The sequence below is a fragment of the Ambystoma mexicanum genome, chromosome 4p, assembly GCF_040938575.1.
Source record: "Ambystoma mexicanum isolate Mex_15411 chromosome 4p, UKY_AmexF1_1, whole genome shotgun sequence".
NCBI classification, from domain to species: domain Eukaryota; kingdom Metazoa; phylum Chordata; class Amphibia; order Caudata; family Ambystomatidae; genus Ambystoma; species Ambystoma mexicanum.
The window spans coordinates 639,449,272-639,474,542 of NC_090927.1; positions in this window are offsets into that span (position 1 = coordinate 639,449,272).

Genomic DNA, 25,271 nt, shown 5'->3' on the forward strand with positions numbered 1-25,271 from the left:
GGAGAAGTGCAACACTTCTTTTGGAGAAAAGAATACCAAGCCAGAGGAGCACCACATGTCCACATGCTTTTATGGATTAAAGATGCTCCTAAATTTGGTCAAGATAGTGATGCCACTGTTTTATAGTTTACTTGAAAATATGTCACTTGTGAAATTCCATCAGAATCCGCAAATAGTGATCTTCATGCAAACATTTTACAATTCCAAAGACACACATGTGGCAAATATTGTCGTCGCAAATACAAAAACAAAGGGAAATACTACACCAAATGCCGATTTGGTTTTCCTAGACCAGTTACAAATACAGGTCAAGTGAACAACCTCATGTCTTCAGGTAGACATAGTGTTAAAGGTAAGTCACCTAAAAATACATATTGTATAAAAAGAAAAGAAGAAGAAAAATATATCAATGATTACAATGCAATCATTGCCCACTTATGGAATGCAAACATAGACATGCAGTACATTGCAGACAATTCTACTGCAGTTGCACGATATGTCACAGCATACTTAACCAAATCAGAAAAGACAGAGCTCCAAGACCTCTGGAATGACCTGTCATCAGATAAAACAGTGTCTCAGAAATTATACAGCTTGGGCATAAAAATGCTGTCCCATAGAGAATGTGGATCCTATGAAGCAGCTGATCGATTAACTGGTACTGCATTGTATGGTAAATCTGCAAACATAGTATGGCTAAGTCTTGGTCCACCTAAATCTAGAAAAAGAGTTCTAAAATCATACGAAGATATAGAAACAATAGCCAAACAAGATCCCAACAGCCAAGACATTTTAAAAAACAATTTATTGCACACATACTATCCAAACAGGAGTACCACTTTGGAAACAATGAGCCTATACCACATAGCCCTAAACTACACATACAAAAATAATATAAAACCTGATGAACAAAACCGTAAATACAAAGAGACAAACTGTGAAGGCAGCTTAGTAAAACTCACCAAACCAAATTTAATTAATCATATCAAATTGTCATTAAAGACTCCTCAACATAAAGAAGTATATTATATATCCCTGCTACAACTCTTTAAACCATGGAGAAAAGAAGAAGAAATACTAGATAACTATGACTCATATGAAGACGCTTTCAAAGCAAATGAAAGCAGTATAACTGATGTAAACTTTGCACAGTACAAAACAATGTTGCACAATGAACAGCAACACAAGAACTCCAGGCCTAACTAGATAAGGACACTCCTGACAGTAGACAACCTTCTATCACAGGAAGCCAAGAACCACTGGGAGACCCACTAATAACAAATGAGGCAGACATAGCTATGATAGAAGTAGAAAACACCATGTGTCAGTATGAAGAAAAAGAAGACTTAACTATACTACAATCAAAGCTAAACAATGAGCAACGTAGCATTTTTCAAGAAGTAATGAAAGAAATTGCACATGGTGTACAACATGAAAACAAAGAATGCACCTGTCAAAATTACAAACCTGTACTATTGTATGTCAGTGGTGAAGCTGGTTCTGGCAAAACATTCCTAATCAAAATCATCAGTAAGTTCCTTCAACAATTGACAAACAACAAACTGTCAGCTGTTGTCACTGCCCCCACAGGTTTAGCTGCCTACAACATAGGTGGTGTCACTTTACACTGATTACTACTCCTGCCAGTAGAACACCAAAACAAATTAGATTATTACAAACTTTCTGCAGAAGCTGCAATGGAACAAACAAATGAAAATGCTACTAATAGATGAAGTGAGCATCGTGCCCAACCTAATGTTGGCTTTGATTCACCTCAGATTACAAGAAGTACTCAAAACAAACTATGAAGAGCTGTTTGCTGGAAAACACCTTATTGTTTTCGGAGATCTTCTTCAATTGACACCAGTAAAAGGTGAGCCTATTTTTAAAACATTAGGACACAAACTCTGCCGTAAAACTGTTGGCAGCATTGGAAATGTCAACCTTTGGCAACATTTCCAATATAGAGAATTAACAGAAACCGTGCCAATCTGCAGATCTCACTTATGCCAACATCTTAAAAAGTATCAGAGTTGGTATACTTTCTTAAGAAGCAGAAGCAATATTGAAAACCTGCCACATTCATGTACTTTATGGTGATAATGCATGTGTTGCAGATGTTATGGAACAATTAGCCCACAAAAATGTCAATTGTATGGCCTTAATGCCAACTCTTGCAAGCTGTTTCAAATTCAATGAAATAATGTTAAGTAAAGAAATGCAACCAATAATGGAAATTAGCACCACAGACAAACTAGATTTACATGGAATGACACTACCCATGTTTGACCAAGCCACAACAAGACTAAATAGTTTAGAAAAATCAATCTCAAACACAGCAGGCTTGGAAAAGATATTAAAATGATCCTTAAATTGCAGAGTAATGCTGAAACGTAACCTTGACGTGGACCAAGGGCTAGTTAATGGAGCACTGGGTACAGTTGTTGGCTTTCAAACATACCCATGTGACAAAAAAAATCAGTTTGTCAATATTCTCTTTGACAAACTTTCAGAAGTAAAAAGAATAGGATGCTCAACAGCTCGATTCCTTCTCTTCAAAGACATATATGTACGCAGAGAACAATTTTCTCTAACTCTTGTATACGCGGTCACCATTCATAAATCACAAGCCTTACCCTAGACAAAGCAATGATAGACATTGGTAACACAGTCTTTAAAGAAGGCATGAGCTACGTAGCACTATCACGCTTACGTACACTTGAGGGTCTATTTCTAATCAACTTTGATGCAAGTAAAATAAACGCTGATATTCCTATTCCTTGCATTTTAGAATACAATAGGCTTCGTTCACTATACACTCTCCATCTAAACACATATTCTGTTCCACAAAAAGTAAAACATTATGAAAGAAAAATAAATCAAACAGAAAAGCAACAGGATGTCACTGCAAATCCTCCAAAGAGAGTAAAAAAAAGTAATACTTCATCAAGTGCCACAAGCTAAAAAGAATCAATTAGGGAAAGTAAACCAGGTACTTCTTCAAAGAAGGAAGACACACTCCAAAAAAAGCCGTCAGAAACAGAACTACATGGTCCATTTAAACTCTCAAATATAGTTGGTGTAAGTTGCTATGCAAATGTAACAATGAATATTCTATTTCAATTACCACCAATTGTTGAGAACATGTGCTTACACAGTACAGACCCATTGTGTTTGCAAATGTTAGTACTTCACAGAAATGCAGCAAACAATACTGACAACACGTATAGTGTTTATGGAATAAGACAACAATTGGACTACTGTGCTGGATTGGTGAAATTCACTATAAACTCACAGGAAGATCCACAAGAATTTCTAATGTACTTACTGTTAGTCCTGGAAATCAAAAACATACCTATAAATGAAATCTTCCAGATTTCATACATGTGGAAACATACATGCACTCTCTGCAACAATGTGACACAAGAACAAATCCCCAATGAGCGCTTTGTATATATATATCAATACCTAACTGTGAATGTGTTCCATTTCAGCAACTTGTACAAAATGCAAACCACAGTAGATTATGTTCGAGCTGCAATTCAGATAATCGCTCCACGTTAGTAATACAAACACATAGTAAATACGTAATACTAATGCTTCTACTTTACAATGCAGATGGTACCAAAAAGAACTGCAAGCTGACTGGATTCACATATGGTCAAATATCACTTGGTAGGAAAACCTTCACAACAATATGTATAATCTACCACACAGGAGCCACAACCAACTCAGGGCACTACACTGCATATATATGAAAAAGAAATGTGGATGGTTTGAATGTAATGATAGTACCATTACTCTAAAGCAGAGATTACCAGCAAATCTTACAAACGCTTATTTAATGTTCTTAACACCACAATTTGATAACTAAACTGTACTTAAACCTTAAGTACACTTGTAGTAAAAAAATATAAACTGTCACAATATTCCAAAAGCTATCTAACTGCCCAACAACTAATCAGATAAATTAATACCACTCAAATAAAGCAGAAAATAGACAGTTAGAATACGCCAATTGGTATCTAACTGTCCCAAAATTTAGAAATATCCAAATAGATAAAGCAATACCACGAAATTATATCAAAAAACAAACAGTTAGAATACGCCTACTGGTATCTATTTTTTTTTAATCAAACATGGATTTTTTTTCTCTTTTCTCCCACAGACCCAATGATTTTAGCAACAAACACAGAAACTGAGCAAATTGCACAGTACTCTGGTTTGTCATCTACTAAATATGAGGGTCAAAAAAAAGAAAAAAATGGGATTGTACAATGTAATAAGTCTTTATAAAATACTAATACTAACATGCTATTTTCTTTTATCACAGAAATGAACAAGAAAAACATGGAAACAAATATAACATGATAAATACAACCATTGCAGTATATCACACCCATACTGGCTTATAACATTGTTCCTTATAAATGTGTTTTTGACCCACATTTATAAGCCACTATGAGTGTGATATGCTGCGGTGCTTGTGGCTAGGGCATAGAGTCTTGGGTGCTTGGCCAAATGGCCATGCACCCAACATTCTATACCCTGGCCACAACCACCGCAGCATATCACACCCATAGATTCAAGCATTTGAACCATTTTAATGTCCGCAGACACAAGGAAGTTCCTAGAACACATTCAACTTGCCAGAGGACGATATGGACAGTATCATCAGGACACCCTCATTTTCTTTATGTACGAACATTTCAGGACACCGTGAGTGTTCTTAGAACACTTTCAGCTTGACAACGAACAATACAGACAACGTCTTCAGGACACCCCTGCGAACATTCCAGGACCCCACGCATCTTCTTAGAACACTTTCAACTTGACACCGATTCCATTCTGTTTATTTACGAACATTTCAGAACAGCCGTGTTGTCCGCAGGCAAATCGAACACAACAAAAGCGTCTAGCACATAAAAAAATACAACATTGCACCTATCCCATACTCCCCCACCCTCACCAAACACTCCTGCACACCAACACACTCCACTAAATACAATTTTTGAACCAAGTTTTACCTCGCTGTCCACGGACGTCCGCGAATGCAAGATGGCGGGCGCCACCAAAAATCTGACGCGCTCCACGCCCCACGCCATCCAATCAGCAAACACGACGGATGTGCGCAGACATCGCGCAAGCCGCTCGGCCAATCAGGGCACTGTCCGTGGAGCAAACCGGGAAGTCCGTCCGTGGAGCGAACGGAGATATCACTAATTTTTTTGCCTTACATTTCGGTCATTTAAAAAAAAAAAACTACTGGACAGATTTACACCAAATTTGCAAACGCACGCTTTTGGGACCAAGCCCCTGATCCTGCCACAAATTTGGTGTAAATCCGTCCAGCGGTTTGTACTGTAGGCTTGCACAAAGTTTTTTCCCATTATGTCTATGGGAAAAAACAAAAGTTTTGGGTCCCCCCTATAACTTTGCCCCCCCTGGACCAAACCTCTCTAAAATAAAATAATTCAGAGTGGGCCATATACTTTTTTTGCAAAGTTTGGTGAGGATTCGTCCAGGGGGAGCGAAGTTATAAGCCACCCAAAAAATACTCTTCCAATGGAAACACCAACTTAACCATAACTACAGCGTCCATGTAATATATATACATACATATATATATATTATTATTATTGTTCTTAGTGACATACTTACCTTACTCTATGTATGTCTTCATGCAGGTGTCCCCACAAAAGAAATTGAAGAGGGTCCTGAGGTTAAATTATAAATACCTGCCAAAAAGTCTTGCAGCATCGAAAACTAAGCTGGCAGCCATTGCCGTGAAGCCACAGTAGGATGGCTAATAATTACAAAGCTCTCCACAATAAAGTAACTTTATTGAGTATTGACGTAGACCTGCTCACTAATCAGCCTAGACAAATAGCGATCCACATTTGAAATCGTTGGGGATCTCGTCTGAAGTCATAGACTGATTGTGTACCAATACAAAACCTGAGCTAAAATATGTGTCAGATACCATGTATGCCATGTAGTACTTGCTTTACTGTACACAACCACCATGCAAACCAATTGTGCCTGTTTTTCATCCAGTTGTTTTATGTTTTGCAACTAATTATTGTATCAGCCCCAGAACTGAGAACACATTTAATAAACATATGTTCCATTTTGTAATACGTTAGTATGTGGTTCAATTCACAAGGATGAGTGCAGCGATGGACACACAACTCTGCCCTAAGGAGAGCACTGAACTTCAGGCTCTCCACTTCCCGCTGGTTCTTGTTATTTCTTCTGTTGTTTATGCCTGTGTATGCCTGTTTTTTCATACTTAGTTGTGTCACTGTCTGTCCAAAACTAAGATGATGTTTTTCTAAAATAGGAATACAGATTTTGGGAGCCCACCAATGTATTTCCTTCAGTTGCTTTAAATGCAGCTTCAAATAAGTCATAGTCACTTGATAATTATTTTTCTTTTCTCCAAGGTTTAAAAAGTTGGCGTAGGGCCTTGTAATTCAGTTGTCTATGTTGTGGAGATTGGTTTGGTTAGATTCACCAGGCTTCCTTCACAAGTTGAAATTGAATATTTCAGTTGTCTCATTTGGTGTGACATTGTTTTTGTAGGTGTAGTTTTGGGCAATGTTGTAGAGACACAGACACATGTTTTCCAAAGTAGTACTTCTGTTTGGGTAGTATGTGTCTCTTGAGAGAATTTTAGCACTCTTTTTTTCTGGGTGATTTTTGTCCACGGTTCAGCCAGAAAATGTGCTCATATTTGCCATTTAAGATTGTAGGACCCGCATTCTCCATGGGAGAGCATTTTTATACCAAAAGCTGTACAATTTCTGTGATAGTGATGATTTGTCATCTCAGAGGTCCTTTAGCTCTGTTTATTCAACTTTGGTGAGATCATCTGGGACATATATTGCAACTGCAGTGGAATTGTCTGCAATGTATTTTATGTCTATGTTTGCATTCCAGAAGAGGGCAATGATTGTAAGGTTAGGGGATTTGCCTTTTACGCTGTGCCTAACAGAAAACATCAAGATATTTACTGTCATTTTTGTCACACTGGTCTAGGGAATCCAAAGCGACAGTTGGTGTAATATTTCCCTTTGTTTATTTATCTACGTTGGCAGTATTTGGCATATTTATGTTTTTGGAAGTGTAACACTTGTGTATGGATGTCACTATCTTTGGTTTCTGAAGGGATGTTGCAGGTAATGTATTTTTCACTGAACTGTAAAATAGTGGCTCCACAATCATGGGCACATTTTGGAGCATCTTTTATCCACAAAAGCATGCAGGTGTGTGGTTCACCTCTCGATTGATATTCTTTTCTCCAAACAAAGTGCTGCAATTCACTGAGTGGATGGGTAGTGTTATTGTAGCTGTCATGTCATGTCAAACAACTTTATTCAGCCTGAAAGGCCATTCAAGGGCATCCTAAAAAAAGCAATTCTAATATATAATTGCAATAAACACAGCAAAAAGAGAAACAGCAAAGCCGTGCAGAAGGCTGCACCCTCTGTGAGTGCCCCAGAGCAGGTCTTTTTGCCAAAAATCAAGAACCACCGTCCCCCTGCCTCTTGTGACTCCCATAACGCCTCGGGCCCAAGGCAGTCAAATTTGCCACTGAGAGGGGACTGCTACAAGAGGGGGCTCTTGTGGGACACACAAGGGCAGGGATGAGGGGTACGCTGACTGTGATACCACTTTTCCATGTCCGCCAGTGGCCATTTCCTTTTTCCAAGAAGTCCCTTGCCATGTGGGTGTCCCCAAAAACCAGTTTGACAGTGTCCTTTTTGGCTGGGAGTTTAGACAATCTGGTGCACTTCAACATAGAGACCCTGGACACAAACCTGCACTCCCCAGCAGCCCACAACCAATGAAGACATTTGTTCTGAAGGGCTTCCCTTGGTTGTCTTGTGTCAGTTGATAGTTTTGGGACACCATATAGAAGCACCATGGAACTGCAACAGCCTTCTGGTGTGTGGTGCCCCGGCAGAGGCCTCAACTGACCAGGGATTAAAGCAATATCCCCCCTCCCAACTAGACACATGTTGCCCTGAGCTCTCCCCTTGGGGTTCCGCAAAGATGGAGGCTCGACCCCCGAGACTATGGTCCCACTGTTCTCTCTTTGTGGGGGTGGCACTGGGGGAATAACCACCTCTTGTTGGCTCCTCACGGATGGGAGAGTCCTAACCACGTAAGCAGGGGACAGACAGTGGTACGAGGAATACATCCCTTTGCCACAGTCTAGATTAGGTCCATCTGGTCCCCCTGGGCCAGCGCTACTGAACCCTCTCCACCCCTCCCTGCACCTCATTCTCCCCTGACCCCCAGCACCCCCTTGATCAAGACTAATAAGAGGTTTTTAATCTCAGAGAGCAGGAGGTGACAGGTGCAACTTGACACATTTGCAGATGATGTGAAAGGTGGAGCTGGTGGACAATTACCTCCTTTTGAGGGGGGTTTGGGAGCCCAAAGAGGGCTGAGACGATGTAAGGAACTGACCCCTGAGGGAACATCAGGCATGGGCTTGCACCCGATGCTAGACAGGGAGCTGGACTTCTCTCCCCCGCCCAAGCCAACTGTACCCATATCCCTGGAATCCAAAGAGATGGGAACAAAAGAGAAAGGGGAGGGGGCTTCAGCTTCAGGGGGAGCCGGTGGTGACTGTAGGACTGTGGTGTCAGGGTTTGGGCCAGAAGGTGGACAACGAGGGGCCAGCACAAGAGAAGGAGCCAAAGGTGGGGCCAAAAGTAGGGCCAACAAAACATGACCTCCAGTCAACTTCAAAATGCCCATTAAAATCCTCACACAGCCATTGGCCAGGGTATCCAGGAGGTCGGCAGTGGCCACACGATCAAGACCCCCTCCATGGGTTAACAGATTAACAAGGGGTACAGGTTCATCCAGGAAAGGGGCTTAGCAGTCTGGTCATAAGGAAAGAAGTCAAAAAAGGACTGCGAGTGGTCCCAGAGGGCCAAATTAGGACCCCCCTCCTTGCAGGCTGTAGGTGCAGGGTAGCTTGAGAGTGGGCTCAGTGGAGTCTCCCTCTTTGTCGCAAATAGTGGCCGAAGACAGTTGAATGGGACCTCCATTCACGCAAAAGCTCCCAGTCCAAGCTCCCTTTCCCTGCATAGCCCAGAGATTTCTGCCCCTGATTGGCTTCCGTTGCACGAGGAGGGGCCGGGGGGCCCTGTAGATTCAATAGGAGGAAGGATTTGGAGAGGTACGGCCTGAAAAGTAAGAGGCCTTGGGGATCAGTTCCAAGAAAGGAAGGAGTCTCGCCTCATCACACCACAAAGGGGTCATGCTGTTGGGCTGCTGCGTCGGGCCTTATGCGCCTGGTGGAGAGTGGTGGAGTTTCCCACCTCCCAATGCTGACTTTTGCCCTCCCAGCAATGGCTGGCTTAATCTCACCTCACAGTCCGATTCACACCTCACAGTCCGGGTGATGGGCACACCCCCATGTGTCCACTAACACCCCAGCAGACTGCCAACTCCCCGCGCTCTTGACCCCATGGGCTTCACCCTGTCAGGCTGGGGTTTGGGATAAAGATAGGCAGGCGAGCATGGTCTCAGGAACGGAGTCCCTCCTGGGACTAATCAAGTAAGAAATGCGGCAGCGGGCCACCAACAGCCTGCGCACTTGACCCCACGGCTTCACCCGGGCTGTGGTCTGGGGTAAAGATAGGCAGGGGACGTGGCATCAGAACAGAGTCCCTCCTGAGATAAATTAAGCCAAAGAAATTCAGCAGCGGGCCGCAACACCCTACACCCTTGATCCTGCGTGCTTCTCCCTGGTGGGTTGGAGTCTGGGGTTTAAGATAGGCAGGGGGCGTGGCCTCAGGAACAGAGTCCCTCCTGGGACAAATCAAGCAAGAAATGCGGCAGCGGGCCGCCAACACCCACCACCCTTGAACCCGCAGGCTTCACCCTGCCGGGCCAGGGATTGGGGTAAAGATAGACAGAGGGGCTTAGCCTCAGGCACGCAGTCCCTCCTGGGACAAATCAAGCAAGAAATGTGGCAGTAGGCTGTCAACACCCCGCGCCCTTAACCCCACAGACTTATTGCACATAAAATGCAGTATGGCAATGACCCAATGGTAAAAAATACCTTGATACATTGACAGGGTCAATAGAACAGAGTTCTCCTGGTGTTTTTATGTCTATTCCGTCTTTATTTTGGTTTGCAGTGTGTAAAAAGTCGCACAAGTTATCCCATGCATACGCTGCACAACTTAAAGTTACAAACCATGTGGGTGGGCCTAAGTTCCTTAGCATACAATGTACATCAGCGTGACATCAAAACCAGTATTCTTTAGTACCACGCATGTTTGCCAAGGGATGTGTAATACTTAACTTCAAAACTTCATTTTTTGTCTTTTTTTAAGTAGTTGGGTAGCGGATATGTTTAAAAAGTTAGAGCCTGTTTTTAATGTGTGTGTGCGACTCCATAACATAGAGTTGCTAGTTCACTTTTGAAGAGGAGATTGAAAAAGTATTTGACATTTTGTCTAAATATGGGGTCTTCGGGATACATTTGTAAAGAGCAATATTCTTATGCACTAATTTGTGTGGGCCTTTCATCATATCTTCCTCCTTTTCCTCTAAAAGAGAGTAGAGGAAAATAACGTGTTTCTACACTTTGTTCCCATATTCTCATTGGGGATCCTTTGGCTTGATGCATTTCATATATTTCTAATGCATCATCAATTGAGTCTTTGGAGTGTAGTGGGTGAATTGTATACTGGTCTAAAATGTTGGCTGCTGTAACACGATCTACATGTTCAAATTGGCCAGTTTCTAGAGACTCTTGAATAATGTGGGTGTTTTCTCTTAGGTTTTCCTCAATGTTTATATCTTTGTGGTATTCATAGTTTTCTTTTAGATATTGTAAGGCTTCTCTCTTTGTTTATGTCGACTAATTGTTACCATTTTTTTTTCTTTTGTTGGCACACCATTAACTAGTACAATCAAATATTGATCTATTGGCCATTTTAATCCTAGAGTTTGTACATTTTCTTTTAGGTCCAATGGTAAATATAGTACTTTGCTACGGATGCCCTTTAGTAACTCGGATGGAGGTAATTTGGCTGATTTTGGTTCAAGGTGTATTATAGCTTGAAATGGGTGCACTGTTTGTATTACATTGCTCTTGTACAGGTTAAGTGTTGGAGAGCTTTTGGAACTGGGAATATTTCTAAGTTATTAATGATGGCAGGTGATGGCATGGTTCAACGTGTTAAAATCGCAGCAAAAATGGCAATGGACACAAAATATAGTGGCAAAAGGGCAGTGGTTTTGCCACCGCAATGCATGTAAAGGATGTGGGGGACACCCCTGCAACCACTGTACCCAGTACACCATTTAAGGGGAGTATTCGGGTACACCTTTAACGGGTCAAACCACAGCATTTTTACTGCGATTTATTGTACAGGTGACATTTTTGCTGCAATTTTATCATTACATACTGATGGCATTAGGTTATTGTCAACCTTTGTATTGCAGTATGTGCACATACTTGAGGGGTTAGTTATTTTGTATTTAGCTTCTGCTGTTATATATAAAGCTAATTGGAAACATTGGGATTGTACATTATCTTCTATTTTATAGGCTAGTTCTACTATATTTGTGCTCTTTTTATTAAAAATTCTGTGGCAACAGACACATATTTGGTCTAGTATTTCAACAGATGTCTTTTGAAACTTAGCTATTTCTTTTTTGCATGTTGTAATTATGGTGTCCATGAGGTTTTCGATAATGTTTTCTAAAGGTACAGAATTTTCCAGGTCACCTTCATTTTCCAAGTATTTACGTTGGATGTGCTATATTTCTTGAAAGAGTTCTTTGGCTGTTCATTGTAGAATGTTATTTAAATTTTTCAGTTCTACAACAGGCCTATTTGCATAGTATAGTCGATGCACAAGATTCCGTATAGTAGAATGGTGTTCTGCTAACATTTCATTCAAGGTTTTTTGGGAACTTTTTATTCATAAGGGTTTCTTTTGCCATAATGGTGTGTTCCACCATTTGATACCCTTGGCCATTATTGTCTATGACAATTGTTTTTTGTTGTTCATGTTTATAAGCTTCTTCATTGAAGTATGGTTCTGTGCTGCCTCTGTGAATCCATTGACCATTACAGAAGTTTGAAAAGCTCTCTATATTGACAATGCACATGTTTAGAAGTACTTGTTGTAATTTATTTATTAATTTAGTTAGTTGTTTCATTCTGTTTAAAATGAATATAGACATTGTTCTCTTCATTAGAAAAGCTCTGTCAATTACAGCTTGCATCATTACTTTCCTGCGGTAGCTTTGAAGGGAAGATTGTGACCTTTCAGATGTTTTTATAAGATTGTGAAGAACTCTCCGGCGGAACATATTTTGTAAAATCATTTTCTTTATTGCTTTACTGAGGATTAGGTTTGATAGTAGGCCTGCTCCTCTTTGTATATATTGTTTAGTGAGGTTACTAGCTCTTTGTTTTAATGTTTTCAATAAACTGTTTTAGAGGTGGATGCCTATACAGAGTAACTTTAGTCTTATCTACTCTAATTTTTCTTTCTTTTCTACGGAGTTGCTGTTTAGTAGGAATTTTGTAGTGTATGTTGGGAAAAGAGAAATGTGTTTGAATGTTGTGCAATGTATTTGCAAGTATGTTGCATGGGTATGTGGGTGTGGTTCTAGAGATGAATAGAGTGTTGTTCAATTGTGAGATGGTATATTAGGTGTGGTTGGGATGATTGTGAGAATATGAGTGTACAGATGTGTGATGGTGTTGGGTTAGTGAGTAAGGCAGTGGTGGTGTTATGTAATCTGTACAGTTATTGTGCTGTTTTAGGAACAGCACAGGTGTTGCAATGCTGATGTGTAGATGGGATAGTAAGATTGTGAATGGTGGAATATAATGGGCTAGAGTGAAAGTAATGTTGGTTTGAAAAGTGTAGTCTAGGGTAATATATATAGTGGAGCTGTGCTGCTATAATTACATACATTTCTTCACAATACTTCCAAAAAAATAGTTTGAAAAGCACAGAATGTTATATGTTTAATTGATGTACATGTCACAGTTTCAACTCTTGAAGTTTAATTTTGTTTTTTTCTTTGCATTCTTGGACTTGTAGTTTGAGTTAGATAATGGGTGAAGTGGAATAGGAAGTGACAGAATGTAAAGGAAAACATAAAGACTTAATACGCACCTATAGATTGGTATGGGTGATGTTGGGATGTATGCATCTGCTGCCAGCATATTAAACGGGCAGACACTAAGTGCAACTTAAAAATGGTCTACAGATCTATTTGATCTACTTTCCCTTTATTATATGAAAAAGTGACACAGTGCTGCTTTACATGCACATATGCATTGTTTTACTTTCATCACAATGCTTGTAAAAAGAAACCTTTTTAAATACAGGTCATTCTAATTGTTTGCTGCTTCATGTGAGCAGGTGATGAATGCTGCAATGCATGGCGTTTTCTAGAGTGGTTAAAAAGGGATTATGCTTATTGAAAAGCTTATTATAGGGTAAATAGCAGGAACCCTCTTTATATACATATGCATTTGTGAAAAAAGATGAAGATTTGTGCTTTTTAATATAAGGATACCTGTACTATGTGTTGTTAGATGCAGATCTTATAGAATCTGGAAATAAAAATATTGGACAGTTGCACAGTAGTTTTAAATGCAAGTGCCTTTCATTAACAGGAGATATGTACTATGAGAGTTCAAGTATAGACCTGAAGTGTTGAAGTGAGATGATAGGGTTGAGTGTAGAGGTGTTCAATGTGATTGGTAGATGGATGTGTGCCTCTCTGAAATTAGCCAATGAGGGAGTGTTGAGAACATGAAACTGGAAAGGGTAGAAAGGCTGTCCCTGTGTTACAAGGTCTACAGACACTGTGGTAGCCCACAGACTGCATGTGCCACATCTGGGTCTTTTGAGGATGCCTAGCATGGAAGGGGGACTGTGGGGATAGCCAATCAGGTTTGCTGTGTGTGGTGTATAGGACGAGAGGGTAGTATGAGTTTTGTTTGCAGGGGTTGAGAGAGCAGTGACAATGCTATGGCTATGTGTTTCAGAAGGCAGACTGTGTCGATTCTGGGGGACTCTTCAATTCATTCATTAAAGGTGTTGCTGATAATCATGGCATCCTTGGAAATATTGGATTGGCAGAAGTGGACGTTTTCTGGCATGCAGTTTGTGGCTTAAACTGGGCAAGATGTTTTCATTCTGTAAGAGTATGACTCACTTTAAATGTCCAGACATTGTAACTGTGTATTTTGGAGGGGACAGTTTGGGGTGTGTGACTCCAGTGTCTTTGCAAGTTGCGCTGAAGGATTTCTTTAAAAGTCTAACGCAACTGTTTCCTGCTGCAAATATTATTTTTCGGAAATAAATCAGAGGCGCACATGGAGATGTCCAACAAACTTTTTCAGTCCTCATATTGAAGTATCAAGGCAGATTGTCAATAAAGGTGTATCTGCTTTTTTATATGCTGCAGGAATGGCATCTTGTGAGAATGATAATATAAGATCTCATGGTGTGAATTTATTTGTCCAGATGGAGTTCACTTCACAGATGTTTGAAATGCAATTTTCCTTTACAATTTTAGGAATGCATTGAAAAAGTTCCTGTGAGGGAATTGTAAAGGAAGATGTAGAGTGTACAGTACTACTGTACATAAAAGCAAAAAAAAGGAAAAACAATATGTTTGTTAACAACTCCCCCAACATAAAGGTTATTTTCAGAGCCAACCCCAAAGATTTAATAACTTAAATTGTGTTCAATTCCCCCCTTGACTGGCCACGATATCCACAGACACCGCAGTAATACTGGTCTTTTAAGGATGCCTGGCATAGAAAGGGGACTGTGAGGATTAGCCAACAAGGTGTGTAGTTAGTGGTTTATAGGAAGAAAGGATAGTAGGTGTCTTGACTGTTATGTTTAGGGTAGATGGATGTAGGTAGTGCTCAAGAAAAGCTCACTGTGTGGATGGTGGGAGACTGTTGGGTGAATAATGTGAAAAGGTACTGATTTGTTTGGCATATCTGGTACTATTTGTTTGGAGGGAGTGGAGGTTTGCTGGAAAATAGTGTCTGGGCTAATCTGGGCGAGACTACTATCATTGTGTAAGACTATGGCTCACTTTCCATGCCCACATATTATTGTTCTTCATTGTGGAGGAAATAGTTTGGGATATGTTACGCCACAATAGTTGCAGTTTGCATATATGTTCTGAAGTTTAATGGAACTATTTCCATGTACAAATGTAATTATTTCAGAAATACATCCAAGTGAAGTGTAGAGATGCCCAAATGTGTGCTGTGGACAATGGGCCTCATTACGACTCAGGCGGTAAGGGGTTTACGCCGGCGTAAACAGCGCCGACCCTTACCACCTGAGTACGAGGCCCCTTAGCGCCATGGAGGTTTTAACACCTGCTTTTAGCAGGTGTTAAAATCCATGGCGCTAAGGGACCATGGAGTTAATTACGCCACCGTAAATTATGGTGGCGTAATTAACGCCTTCCCCACTCCCATTATGCCCTATGGGGCAAAAATGGGAATGCGGAAGGGTAAATGGGGATTGGGGACTTACCGCCCCGCCAACCTCGGAATGGGGCGGTAAGTCCGCCAACCACCATGGCGTAAACGTAGTTTACGCCATGGTGGTAAAGTCACGGCCCAGGCGGTAACTTACTGCCTGGGTCGTAATGAGGCCCAATGAGATCAAGATAGGCACCTTGTAAATAAAGGTGTATGTGCTGTTTTGAATGTGTGGGCATGGCAAGATTAGAAAATAAAAACATCAATGTGGATTCGGCAAACAATTTTCTGAGTGATTGAGTGAATTTTACTGATTATGGGAATCAGATGTTCCTTGTAAATATTTGAAATGCACTGACAAAGTTTATGTGAAAAAAATGTACAGTGCATATCAATACATCTGTAAGTAGTTTTAGTAAACAAACATCAGAAAAGCAAACAAAACAAGAATAAAAAATTGAAAAAAACAAAAAAGGCTCTTTTAAGAAAGAGCCACCAGTGTATAATACATTGTTTGCCATTGGCTATGTTATCGTTGCTCATTTCTTCTTTTGGGAAGTTCTCCTCTAACCATTCAAGTATGCTCGCCATTTCTGTGAGAAAAAAAGGGCTTATGTTTCAATGTTAATTTAATGAAAGATAATACAAGAGAAATAAATACAATGCACTTACTATTTAATGAAAATGGTTTGTCTTAATACTTTTTCTTAATACTTTCCTAATCAGTATGCAGAGTTGTAGTGAGGAGATTATATGAAGTGTTCATAAAAAAATTGTATTTTGTATTTTTTAATGTGAGTGTTTGTAAAAAAAGGTATATTTTCATGTTGTAAACATTAGTTGTTATTTTAAGTACATATGTTTGTTGGTAGCTGGGTACATATTTCTTCCCTCCCCTATGATTCTGAGCCTTGTAAATGTGCGCAGACTCCATATCTAACATATTGGGGGAAAGTATTATATAAGGGACTTGAAGCAGATTAGACTAGTAAAAACCTATGAAATTCACTGGAAAACAGAGTTAAAGGGATTTTATGGTTACAAGTAAAACCAAAAATCACATGAAATTCAGCAGTTATGTTACGCTAAGCAACCATAACTCGCGCCAGCTCCGTGCACTGCTAAGACTAACAACAAGGCCATCAAAGATGAAAGCATAATTGTCATTGATGACATCACAGATGACATCACATATGAAATTAATTTTGATAACAATTCTGTAAAAGGGGGTTTATATGATATGATATTATGACGCTCCTGTACACAAGTGTTTCTAGGAACGACAAGACAAGGAAGGGTAGACAGGGGGAGGACAAAAGAAACAATCTTACTAGGCCTTGTGTCATTTAGATTGTGCAAGTGCAAGAGGGGAGGGAAGAGGAGTGCCAGAAGCAGGGGGGGAGAGTGCAGTGGCAAAAACCTGGTAAGTGCTATCAGGGTAGTAGCTCAAGTAACTGCAGGGAGGCAAAGAATTACAGGTTTACAGATACAGTCCCTAAAAGGGTTGGAGGCCCGGAGGCAGTACAGTGGGCTACTGATCATGCAGGACCATGGTGCCCTTGAGGTTCAGTGGGAGGACAGGTAACCAGTTAGCACCAGTTAGCACAGCAGACAGGAGTATCGGCAGGGAAGAGGGAGAGAGAAAACGCAAGCGAAAAGGAAGGTCATGAGTTGCTTCTGGAACATTAGGTGGTCCTGCTCACGTTCCAGATGTAACCCCCACCCGAGGACAACATGTACACCCCACTCTCTGCCTTGAGAAGTGTGTGACCCACAGAAAGTTGGAGACCAATGAGCAACAGGCTTGAGCAGGAAGATGTTTAGGAAGATGGAGTTGGACATAGTGTGGTACAGGCCACCTGAAACCCTTGTGAACAATGCAGAGGGTGTTGAACTTGATCCTTGCAGCCAACGAGAGGCAGTGGAGAGATGTCATGACTGGAAAGATACAATCCCTGGGCTTGAGGCTGAGGACACGTCCTGCAGTCCTTTTCTGCATTAGTTGCAAAGGGCAAAGGGCAAAGAGTAGATGCATGTAGATTTGGAAAGAGGCTATTGCAGTAGTCCAGCCTAGAGAGAACCAGGGCTCTAAAGAGACAGTGAGCTTCTGGCAGAAAGTGAGAAAAGGAAGAATACCTCTGAGGAGGTACAGCTGGTAGTGCGGCTTCTTAGAGATGCCAAAGATGTGAGGAGAGAAGGAGAGGGTGGAGTCGAATATGACCACAAGGTTCTTCACCTGACAGAAAGGTGAAGGTTGAGGGCCCAGGGTGGGCAGCCACACTGAAAGAGGGAAAGCAGGAGCAGGGGTCCTAATGAAAAGGATCTCAGTGTTACTGGCATTACTTACCTTGATGCCATATCCCTCCCTTGAGACCCTGCACCTAGCTGCCCCATCCCTCCCTCCAGACCTTGCAACCAGGTGTCCCCCCCCTACATTCAGACCCTGCACTAAACTCTTCATACTTTTCAACCAATTTTCCTCTACTCCTATTTTCCTGTGTCTTATGATTTGTTTGACTTGTCTATTTTTTTCTTTTGTTTATTGTTTTCATTTTTTTAATAAACTTTTTAATTGTTACAGTTATCTTTTTTGTGTTTTCATTTTTATTGGTTTATGTTTACCTCCCCATTTGGACATACCAACATGTCTGACCACGAGAATAGAAGCAGTGATGATGACATCATCATTTGGGTTCCAAATCCTTCACCACCAAGGAAGAGGCAAACTGTATGAAAAAAACTGCAGACAGTAGGCGCTTCTTAAAGGAAAGGAACACTGCTCGAGAAAAGAGGCGGAAAAGATACTGTGCACCTTTTGTAACAAAACTATATGCCGTGGACCTTCCAATATCCTGTCTCAAAGTCTGGGGACATTGATAATGATCAACCATCTGGTGCGAGTCCACTGGGATGACGTCAACGATGATTATCATAAAGCCCATGAACACCACACTCAACCAGTGCATCACCAATGCCAACTGGAAATGCTATGTCTATATCGGCAGTGGTATCCAATACACTGACTCCTATTTTGCTGACACCCGATCTAAGCACGTTGAAAGTCATGCATAAAAGATGCTGTGAATGGATAGTCCAGGGAGATGCCACAATTGGGCAATTGCTGCAGATAATGTCCCAACATCAGGCTACCTGTCATGATTATTATTATTTTTTTTTTTAAGTGAATTTTTTTGCCACTATATTTTCTTAACAATATATGTTGGATTTTTAATTCCCTTTGATATATGTTTCATCCTTAAGTATGTTCCTCCCCTATTCCACCCCTCTCTTTCCATCCTTTTAATGGCTACCTTTTATGTTACAAAAATAGATAAAATTGAACACAGAGTTTCAAACATATATTGAAATATCTAATACATTTATTTTATGCAGTTGCACAACTCAAAATTGTCATTTCTTGCCTGTAGCCACGGTTAATAGAGACGTTTATGAATGGTAAAAGCACTCCAGCCATTGTTCACCTTGGCCGCGTAAATGCACTCCCACCATTCATTGGCTAATGCAGTAGCCCCGGCTATAAATTCTTAAAAAATATATATATTTGTATGTGCACATATGTGCATTACACATATGTGTTTATCAAAATGCGTATCAAATGCCTTTCATATTTGATCTATAAAAGAAAGTGAAATATACTTCATATTAATGTTAAATGCCATTTACAGGGGAGACTATCACCACCAGAGTTTTCATGTAATGTCACAACATAAATACAAAATATATTTATGTTTCCTTTTGTCATAATGATACTAAAGGAATACTGATTGTATTCCAAATACACAATCATTACCAAGTTGCATTCATTAATCATTCTGTAGAAGAAAAGGAACTTCTCATTGGAGAACAAAACCTTCTGTTTTTCTATTTTAATTATTCAACAGTTAAGGTATTACAAACTAGTTTTTGCATCAGCAAACTCGAAAAAGAATTGCCCACAACATCCATAGTTCGTACACTAATATATACAGTTAAGTAAAATGCACAAACAAAACTATACCGATATTACTTTATGCTACATTTTGAAGATTAGTTTATGCAACCTTCACCAGGAAACCAAGACATATAGCATAACCATGTCTTCAGTTTTACAAAGAAATAAATGACCACATTCCAATACTGTAATATTATTTCGAGTATTCATCTTTTTAAATTATAGTCGTAGCTATATTATAAATAGTAAGAAGACAATAAAAAACATTTGTGAATAAAGATATTAAAAACTACACTAATAACCTAACAAATGTTATTTGCATACTTCTTATACAATCTGTGCGGGTGTCCTTTGTTTGGCCATCTATACACATAAGAAGTTCATAATGACAGTTCATATTATAAATGCCATATTTTCAAAAATGTTAAATCTATAAATTATTATATAAACTTGGTTTAGCACTAATACTGCAACACAGTATTAAAAACCTGTTTTCATACACCAAAATGTATTTTAACTTATTCAAATTATACCTACATTAGTATTTCTTAACTTCTTTTATAATTTGGTGTGTTTCCTTTTTATGGCCACCTAAACACCTTAGAAACAAATCACTATAATCATAAACATACCATACAAAATTAACAAACATACGTGATTGAATGACTGAATAGATTGCGCAATGTTTCTAAAAACTCCACACTTTACATAGAAGATATTTCTATATTTAAAAAAACATCCTGTTCAGTACGTTATTTTGAAATTGTATTTTAATAGCGATATGCATTCTTGTATCTAGAACTTACTGTGTATTTGTTTTATATGTCATCAGCTTCTAAACTCCCTCTCACTCTAAAGAAAGTACATGGAAACATTTATGTAAGCTAGCACTTATAGGAAACACTTGTACATATTAAAATGCATAGTGTTTTACACAATAAACCAACCATGGAAGATATCAGAATGTTATTTTCTCTTCTAAGTTATATAATCCTCTCAATAGTACCTCTACATTTATTTTGAACATCCTAATAACAATCCATATCCTCCTTTACATAAAACACTTATTAGCCAATTTTTCCATTTCAAACTTTTATTTTGCATGTTTATATTCACAAAAATGATTACAATTATAGAAACATATGTAGAAACACTTGCCATATTATTTTTTTTATATATTTGGTAATTGTAGGTTATATGTTGATTCTCCCATCTTAATTAGACTTGCTCCATCACACTCATTATTACAGGCACTGCAACTTCATCACTCCACTTCAAGCCCGCTCTAATTCATTAACACCTCTGTCCTTCCCTTGTCACTCTGCAGGTTTCAGTTACTAAGGAGACACAGTTTGATGCTGGTGTGGATCATAATATGGTGAAAAGAGCCAGTAAACCTGTTGTATATTTCATGAATTTAAAACCAACCATGTAAGTCATGTGTATCTTTCTTCTCTGCTACAGCATGTTTCTACCATGTCATCTATGCACCTCTCAAACTTGAGCTGGACCAAATCTAATTTTGGAAGCAGATCAACACTTTCATTTTCTCTTGTGCTTTGTTTTTGACCCTCCCCTGTTGACCGAAATGACTTACCGTTCTGCTGTAGCAACTGATTGTTTGGTTATTCTCAGACTCTTACTGGGTTCCAGGCTTTTTATTGACCAGTTTCCCTTGCGCTGTTTCTGGGCCTACCCCCCATTTTGTCTTTTGAATACAGGTTCAGCTTTCACAGGAGTTAAGTGTACAACATTCACTGCAAATACACTGGGATGATCATAACATTGCAGCTACAAGAAAATACAAAAATAAGCACAATACAAAACTAAACTTGCACAACAACATTGATTGAACTACCTCACAAAACACTCCAAACACCGACAAGTACTGCATAGCTCAAAATTCATTAAAAGTACAAGTAAAATCAAACCTTCAACATTAATAACAATGCAAAAGCTGCATCTCAACATTAAACAATACTTGCTACTCAACCATATCAAATGAGAAAATAATAAAGTACACCATCTGATAGCAGTGCACTCTACAACTAACACACTCAACACGTCAAATAAACCTTCAAATATGTAAATGGTGATTAACATGTACTTTCACATCAGCCACCTTCCTGCCATGTGCAAAGTGAGAGTTCAAAAATCAAAAGGACAAAACTGCAGAAAATTGTGTCTTTTAGACTTTCCAAAATCAAAACCAAAAAAGAGGACTATAAACCAATAAAACTAACATGGCTGACACATTTTCAGCTCTTGGTTTTTACCCGGGCTACATGAAAATTTTTCTGCAAACCCAAAATCAAAATAAATTGGCATTCAAAACTTCAAATTAAATAAGTGAACAACTAGTACATAAAATAACCTAGAAAAAGAAAAATCTGTACTGTATCATCCACAGGAACATGTGATTATTGCACACAAAATGTATGTTTATAGACGCGACCACAGCTATAGCCATGGCTACTACACGTCCACAAACACACAACGTTTCATCTGTCCTAATATAGCGGCAGATACAGAGGGGTTGTGTACATGCCTACCTGAGCCGTGGCTACTACACATTCACAAACACACGACATGTAATTTGTCCTAATATGGCCGCGGCTACAGAGGGGTGCTGTGCATGTCTACCAGCAAATAGCAATGCAGCGAATAATAACAACAGCACCATCAAGCAATTACAAACTACAACTCACACACATATCATACATACCCTGCTCATACAAACTTCTTGAAATTCAAAGTAGGAATCATGTATCTGGAAACAGAGAGATACTACAAATATCATCATGGCTTGAATGAAAACTGTGTGGCTGATTGGAGAAAGTTGGCTGTTTTGGTTGCTGGAATTTTTGTGAGAAACTAAATATACCATGGACCTAGGTTTGATAAATGGTTAGGAATGCGAGGAATGCAGTGGTTTCAAATTCTTACAAAATTGTTAGGTCTGAGAAGTACAGGGCACCCCGATGTCATACTCATTAATTGTGGAGGAAACGTTTTGGGAAATACAACAGGAGTGTCCCTTACTTTAATGATCAAACAAGACATGGAAAAACTAATGGAACTATTTCCTCACACCATCTTTATCTTTTCCAATCCAACTCAGAGGCACCAATGGAGTTGGACCACCAGATTTAATGGTAAAATTGTAAAATTCTGGAGAAATGTTAATAAAGCAGTTTCAGCATTCATCACAGACCACAATCAATTATGGATTTCGAACAACAACATACAGTTCTATATGGCCAATGTCTATAGACATGACAGAGTACACCTAACCGATGAAGGAAATACAGTTTTCCTTCATAACATCAGAACATCAAAACAGTGCTCCTGATGTGCTAAAGTTCTACACTCAGTGTACCCCTAAACAGTCCTTAAGGACTACTCATCATAAATACATAAATACACAAATACAATAAATAATAACCATAAAATATTTGTTATTATACCCACAGCTACAGTTCATTGACTTTTATCATAGCCGCAGCTACAAAAAAGTCAGTTGAGAGGGGGACTAACTTTTATACTAATATACAACTTGAATAATCAGTACAGAACAGCAATGATCTTGAGCTTATATGACATAACTGAAAAATAATAAAAATATGTAACAATAAACTAGGTAGGCTAACAATCCACAGCCACAAAATATAAAACCATAATTGAAAATACACACCCTAAAATATATTCTCTTGTACATCAAAACTACACTACAGTGCTACAGTTCCTCCATGTCATATTAATGTTGTTAAACTTGTTTCTTCTATTTCTCTCCAAAGTTTCACATGCCTATAAGTTTGAAAACACACATCCAAAATAAAAAGACTCTACCTAAACAACGTACTTTCAAAAATACATAAAACACTGACACCCCAAGCTATATAGCTGCACATACTGAACTAAACATACCTCGTCTATCTGTAGTCCTTTGAAGCCTCAAATATAGCCGTGAATATCATCAAAACTGTGGTAAAAAAAATCCTTCCCTGCTCCCAGGCCCTCACCAAATGCCCCCTTCATCTATTCTATCACTCCCCAGATGGCTTCCTCACATCCCCTGCCCTCTCCCTTTCACCCCAGAACACATGCTGCTTCTGTGACGCAGTTTGCATCAAGACGTCAGCTATTCACAGCTATAGCCGAGGCTACGGAAAGCTTTGTGATTTGTCCCTGTGCCGTCTCCAACTCCCAACTGTCACTCAGTGCACTCTAGGTAAACTAGCGGGGCAGCCCATAATGGTGGAACCTAAGGCTGAGGTAAACAGTACATCACAAAAAGGGGTAACCGCCTAGCAAAGTTGAGACATACTATAACTTTGGTATGTAGTTAATTATATTGAAATTGTTGGTGTATGTAAAAAATCACCAATGATTCATCCTAGTGATGTAATCTAGAACCCCCTTGGGGGTGGACAAGACAATATAAATTGTATTGTATGAGTGTGCGCTATATTATTAAGAAAAACAGTTTTTTTGAGGTGCAGTTTTTATTATTATTGCACATCGCTTTCTTTGTCAAAACAGCAAAACACAAAATATGGTGTCCTGATAAAAATGGAGAAGCAAGGAAAATAGGGTACAGACAGTGATAGAGCATAAGTCTCAAACCTGTTCTGTAAACAAAGGAATAAAGTAACCAAAATGCAAAACAATGACTGAATTATGATAATAAACTTTTGACCAGTATCTGCATAGCATCATCACTTGAGTGGAAAATTCTTTACCGAAAACAGCAGGGGCATCAATGATAAAAGATACATTTACATCAATTACAAAAGAAATACCCTGTTCGGGGGATGCTACAGCAAGAGCAAAGCAGGACAGACTGGTGAATGTTAGTAAATGGTGTACATTTGAATATAGGTCAGGAGCAATTGTCCTTGCAATGTCAGTTATGAGTCCTATACAGTTGTACACTGATTTTTCCATCTATGAGTGGCCAATCCTCAGTCGGTCTAGCCATCCCCCCACCTCTACCCTGAGGACATGTGTGTGTTTTTTGACTTGCAAATAGCTTTTTACTGCGTTTTGAGAGAAAAACAAGATGGTAATTGTTTAATTTCTGAAAACCATGATCCTGCAATGCACCATGTGAGATTTAACTATAATTTTAGTGGGGAAGGGGGCACTGCATGTAATAACTTGAAACCACAAAATGATCGCGGGTCAATGCTTTGTGCCCAAGTTGTTTGGACTTGTCCATATCTCTCCAGCAGTTTAGGCTGTACGCTTTGGCATTAATTGACCTTTTTTGTCTATGGGAAAATGAATGGGAAGTAGGCCGCACTTTTGGCAAAAAAATGTTGATGATTTATAACTTGTTCTTTTTTTAACAAATGTTTACGAAACTTTGCAGTCTGGGGGTGGCCCGCAGACTTTTAATTACTTTTGTTATTTTGACCAAATCCATTACTCAATTGAAAGGTTATCAAGAATAGAATTTTGAGTGGATCCCATGTGTCTCCGACTGACCTTAACTATAGGATTGCCGCCATCTAATATACATAAATATTACACAGCCTGCAGTAGCGACTGTATAGTTACGGGTAAGTTATAGATGTAGTTATGGTTAAGTTGCTCAACTCATAGGAAGAACACTTTGCTCCCACGGTACGAATACTTACCAAAGCTTTGCAAAATAGGTATATGGCCCACTCTGAATGTTTCTAGTAAGTTTGATGAGCTTTCGATGGCCCACTCTGAATGTATCTAGTAAGTTTTATGAGGTTTTGTCAAGGGGGGGCAAAGTTATAGGGGGTCCCAATTATTTTTTTTCCA